Source organism: Moschus berezovskii, chromosome 28, assembly GCF_049115385.1.
Source record: "Moschus berezovskii isolate FMDL1 chromosome 28, NW_MosBer_1.0, whole genome shotgun sequence".
NCBI lineage: Eukaryota > Metazoa > Chordata > Mammalia > Artiodactyla > Moschidae > Moschus > Moschus berezovskii.
The window spans coordinates 22307162-22313420 of record NC_142487.1 but is presented as its reverse complement, the minus strand read 5'-3'; positions in this window follow the sequence as shown (position 1 = coordinate 22313420).

Genomic DNA, 6259 nt, shown 5'->3' with positions numbered 1-6259 from the left:
GAGACATTACTTTGCCTACAAAGTTCCATCTAGTCAAAGCTATGGTTTTTCCAGTAGTCGTGTATAGATGTGAAAGTTGAACTATAAAGAAAGCTGAGTGCTGAAGAATTGATGCTTTTGAACTGTGGTGTTGGAGAAGGATCTTGAGAGTCCCTTGAACAGCAAGGAGATCCAACCAGTCTACCCTAAAGGAAATCTGTCCTGAATAGTCATTGGAAGGACTGATACTGAGGCTGAAACTCCAATACTTTGGCCACCTGACTGACTCATTGGAAAAGACCCTGATGCTGGGAAAGATTGAAGGTGGGAGAAGAAGGGAATGACAGAGGATGAGATGGTTGGATGGCATCACCGACTTGATGGACATGAGTTTGAGTAAACTCCGGGAGTTGGTGATTGACAGGGAGGCCTGGCGTGCTGCAGTCTATGGGGTCACAAAGATTCAGACACAACTGAGCAACTCAACTGACTGAATTGACAGCTTTTTATATATAGTCCAACTCTCACATCCATACATGACTAGTGGAAAAAGCATAGCTTTGACTAAAAAACCATAGCTTTTGACCACTATCACCACGTTGGAATCCCTAAATGGCTATACTCCGGTACAAAATAAAAAGTTAAAATACCATTAGATTGTATACTTGAATTTTTAATTGTACGGAATAGGAAGTTTAATACATGAGCTTTGGCATCTGGTAAAATCTTAAATGTGTCCCTGGTGGCTGAGACAGTAAAGAATCTGCCGACAATGCAGGAGACCTGTGTTCAATTCCTGGATCATGAAGATCCCCTGGAGAAAGGAATGGTAAACCACTCTAGTATTCTTGCTTGGAGAATCCCATGTACAGAGGAGCCTGGCGGGCTGAAGGCCATGAGGTCGCGAAGAGTGGGACACGACTGAGCAACTGACACACACACACACACAGTCTTAAATACAGACCCTCCAACTTGCTAACTGTGACATTGAGCAGGTTAAATAACTGTTCTGAGTCTGTTTCTTCACCATTTAATAAGTCTTGAGTTTATTGAGATTAAACGAATAAATGAAAACTAACATATGCTTTCGGAGAAGGCAATGGCAAGCCACTCCAGTACTCTTGCCTAGAAAATCCCATGGATGGAGGAGCCTGGTAGGCTGCAGTCCGTGGGGTCGCTAGGGGTCGGACACGACTGAGCGACTTTACTTTCACTTTTCCCTTTCACACATTGGAGAAGGAAATGGCAACCCACTCCAGTGTTCTTGCCTGGAGAATCCCAGGGACGGGGGAGCCTGGTGGGCTTCTGTCTATGGGGTCACACAGAGTCGGACACGACTGAAGTGACTTAGCAGCAGCAGCAACATATGCTTTAATATTCCGATGAATGTAAATGCCTGGGTCACAGAACAATAGAAGGTGCTCAACAAATGTTCATTCTCTGTGCTTTTTGTTGAGACGCCTCATGTTCCTGTGTGCGTCTTCCAGTAGAGAAGATTTCTATGTATGTGGGTACATATATATGTATATTCACACAATTACTTTGATTTTTTTTTACAGGAGTCTCTTATAAATAGGAGGTGAAAACTTTGAGAAACCCATTAAAGGACATGCTGATGCATCTGCAAAGAGGAAGGAATGAATAACAGGCAGAGCTGGGGCTCCGTGGTTTTAGTATTAAGACCCAGTCTTCCTTTTTGGGGTTTTACTCTTAGACATCTGGGCCAGTTTCCTATAAGCCTCCAGGATAGGATCAAATGTACCGATTTAAACCTGTGCTGCTTTCTCTGCGATTGCCGTTTCTAAGTCTACGTGAGGTGCTGTTGAGTTGAGCAGCTCTTTGGCCCCTTAGTGCCTCTGTGGCTCTCATCAAGGGTCCAGTTACTTGTCGGCAACCAAGGTACATGTGTGCTCAGTTGCTCAATCGTGTCCATCCATTTTGCAACCCTATTAACAGTAGCCCGCCAGGCTCCTCTGTCCGTGGGATTTTCCAGGCAAGAATACTGGAGGAGGTTGCCATTTCCTTCTCTAAGGGATCTTCCCGACCCAGGGATCGAACTTGTGTCCTCTGTGTCTTCCTGCATTGGCAGGCAGGTTCTTTACCACTGAGCCACCTAGGAAGCCTGAGCATCTAACGTATTTTGTTTTAATTTCTCCATGTTGAGAACGATGCAAACCAGAGAAATACTATGCCAGATTAAAATAGTTCCTTTATAAGAGCCCTAGGCTCACTTAACACTCAACAGCTTGACCAAATGTGAATCAGCATTGAAAAACAACACCCATAATCAAGCCCTCTTTGGTTAGTTGAATATATGTCCCTCTCAATTGTGAAATTGAAGAGTGACTTTTAATTTAGTAGAAGAAAAGACAAATGGACCCTTAAAAGCCTAGGGGAGCGAGCTGGGCTCACTTTGTGAGTGTACAACCTTTGTAATAACACAGAGCCCCACTCTTAGAAGGGCCCGTCACTTGGTTTAATGTTCTGCTGTTGCTGTCTTGGAATTCTTAATTTTTGAGCAAGGGGGCCCTCATTTCCATGTTACACTGGACCTCGATTATTTAGCCAGTGCTGGAAACAAAGGAGGGAAGCGGCATAGAAAACGATGCTTATAAAACACTTGTGTGTCGGGCACAAGCCTAACAGCATAATAGCATAAAATTCAATACACCTTGGAGGGCGGGTATCATCATTTTCATTTTACCAAAGATGAAACAGGCCAGCAGAGACTAAGATGCTTACTCAAGATTATGCTTCTAGTAATGGTAAATCCACTTTCCAGAGTTTTCCATAGAGAAGAATTCAATGAGAATGTTTCTTCCACCAAAGAAACATTTTCCTCTGCCCATTTTTCTTGGTGCTTCCTTGGCCAGTTTGTATTCTTTTTTCCATCCCTTCCCAACTTGCCATCTGCTGGTCAACATTGTACTTTGCATTCTCTAGAATTTCATATAAAGGGAAATTCTCCAGTTACTTTTATATGGCTGTTTTCACTACATGCGTAGATATATTTAGTGCTATTCATGTATGTGCAAAAGCATGTCATTAAATAAGAATAAGCAAGGCCCTGTTATGTATTAGAGCTGCATTGTTTATAAACAAATGTTCTTTTATGTACTGAACATCACTGAGAAAAAGAGTTGTTTAAAGTGAGAAGTGAAATTGCAACTAAGTAAATTGAAATTGTTTCATATCAATTCATCGTCAATAAGAGAAGTTTGAATCATCTGCCTCATTAAAAAGAAAAACCCAAAATAAGATTTACTTAAGCTAATATGTGTTACTTTGTTGTGGGATGAATTAGGGAAAGATTTTTTTTTTCATCAATAAATCCCTTCCCCCAGTTTTAATTCATTGTCTCTAAGATAATTTCCAGAAATAAACATTTTGAGCATGAATCATAACTTTGTATTTTGGAGAAGGCAATGGCTACCCACTCCAGTACTCTTGCCTGGAAAATCCCACGGGTGGAGGAGCCTGGTGGGCTGCAGTCCATGGGGTCGCTAGGAGTTGAACGTGACTGAGCGACTTCACTTTCACTTTTCACTCTCATGCACTGGAGAAGGAAATGGCAACCCACTCCAGTGTTCTTGCTTGGAGAATCCCAGGGATGGGGGAGTCTGGTGGGCTGCCGTCTATGGGGTTGCATAGAGTTGGACATGACTGAAGCGACTTAGCAGCAGCAGCAGCATAACTGTGTATTTAAGTGCCAAATGAGAAAAACAATTGCACAGCAGAATAAACATTTAATTAAAGAAAATTATGTTTGAAACAATATTTCCAGGGGAGCATGGGTTTTGCAGAGTGTGAGAAGTGGATAAAGAAACTGGGGTCATTCATGAGCTTCTGGAGTCAAGACATTATGAATTTACAGACATTAAAGTGACGAGCACGTGGACTTCCCTGGTGGTCCAGTGGTTAAGAATCCTCCTTCCAATGCAGGGGACACAGGTTCCATCCCTGGTCCAGGAAGATTCCACGTGCCACGGGGCAACGAGGCCTGTGTACCACAGCTACTGAACCTGCAGGCCGCAACTACTCAAGCCCGCGTGCCTGGAGTCTGCGCTCCACCGCAAGAGACGCCACCTCGCAGAGCAGCTTGTGCACAGCAACTAGAGAGGAGCCCCCATGCAAGTCCGGGTGCAGCAACGAAGGTCCAGCACAGTCCAAAAAAGAGTGACAGGCACGAAAGTCCACATCGGGGAAGCCTGGGAAAACTACCAGCGCCTGCTTCTTGCCTCCTAGCCAAACCAGCCACGTATGAATCAGAGGAAGAACTCGAGACGACATTCAAAGGCTTTGCCGTGAAGAGTGTGAGGGAGTTTATGAGTGTCTGTGTTTTATGCCGGTGGAGACTAGGTAAGCAGAGGTTGACTATAGGGCCAAAGAAACAATCTGACTTGACGAGAGTCAAGGGCCTTGGTTTTGCAGTCTTTGACCTAGGTCAGTGGTTCTCAATTGGGGACAATGATTTTGTCCCCTAGAAAATATTTGGCAATATGTTGGAGAAAGTTTTGGTGGTCACATCTGGGAAGTTCCAACTCTACATTACTGGCATCTAGTAGGTAGAGACTGAGATATTGTTGAATATCCTACAAAACGCAGGAGAGCCCTTTACGATAAAGAACGGTCAGCCTCAAGCGTCAGCTGGGCCAGGCTTAGGGAACTCTGGCCTAGTAGTGTTTACATCATCCTGCTCCCAACCCCTTCCTCATCTTAAGATCCCCAGCTGTAAACCAATAATGCAGAACTGGTCTTTGGTTATGTGCTTTTAATTATAAATAGGATAGTTTTAGAGAAAGGAAGATATAAGAAAGGGAAGCAAGTATTATTTAGTTGATTTTCATTGTGGAGATTTATGTTCAGAGGCTAAAAAACAAATGACTGCGTTGGCTAGAAAAGAGATTTAAGAAAAATGTTCACACTTTTATGAAGCTTGTGAGTTGCCCCCAGGGTGAAAGGCTAATGAGTCAGAAATAATTTACAGGGCTTAGTAGCTAAAACCAAAAAGCACAGAAAGGCTTCAGATGGTTGAAAGCAAACTAGAATTGTGGTATGCAGTTGTGCAATGTGCCTGTTGGACAGCGTTTAAATAACATTCATCCAAGGGTCTCACACCCTTTGCATAAGTTTTTCAGTTGTCATGAAAAAGCTGTCTTCTCTCTTTTTGCGCATCACATTGCACACCAAGGCTGCAGTTTCAGGCTTTCTCAGTGTTATATTTGCTGCATACCATGTGATTGTGGCTAAGAGAAGGTGTAAGAGGCTGGCGTTTTTCTAACAGTCAGCTTCTCTTTGCTCTGACCTTTCTTTGTGGTTGTGCAGAAATTCGATGAAAGGCCTGCTTAGTCATTTTAATAATGGCATTTTAAAAGTTGCTTGTCAGGGTGTGCTCAATCGACGTTCCCTCGTCATTTTGGATAGAGAGAGGTAGGGACCAGTGTGATCATGTTGCAAGTCATTTGGTCCCAGTTTGTAAATAAAGTCTTCAAACTTGGTCATTGAGAACCAGAAAACTACCTGATGCTGTAGAGAGAGTGCAAGCAGATTGACATTGATCAGATACACTGTGTTAAATTTATAGACTCCTAACTTCAATGATCTTGACTCCAGAAATATCAATAACCTCAGATATGAAGATGACACTACCCTTATGGCAGAAAGTGAAGAGGAACTCAAAGGCCTTTTGATGAAAGTGGAAGAGGAGAGTGAAAAGGTTGGCTTGAAGCTCAACATTCAGAAAACAAAGATCATGGCATCTGGTCCCATCACTTCATGGGAAATAGATGGAAAAACAGTGGAAACAGTGTCAGACTTTATTTTTTTGGGGCTCCAAAATCACTGCAGATGCTGATTGCAGCCATGAAATTAAAAGACGCTTGCTCCTTGGAAGGAAAGTTATGACCAACCTTGATAGTATATTGAAAAGCAGAGACATTACTTTGCCAACCAAGGTCCGACTAGTCAAGGCAATGGTTTTTCCCGTGGTCATGTATGGATGTGAGAGTTGGACTGTGAAGAAAACTGATCGCCGAAGAATCGATGCTTTTGAACTGTGGTGTTGGAGAAGACTCTTGAGAGTCCCTTATACTGCAAGGAGATCCAACCAGTCCATTCTAAAGGAGATCAATCCTGGGTGTTCATTGGAGGGACTGATGCTAAAGCTGAAACTCCAATACTTTGGCCACCTCATGCGACGAGTTGACTCACTGGAAAAGACTCTGATGCTGGGAAAGGTTGGGGGCGGGAGGAGAAGGGGACAACGGAGAATGAGATGGCT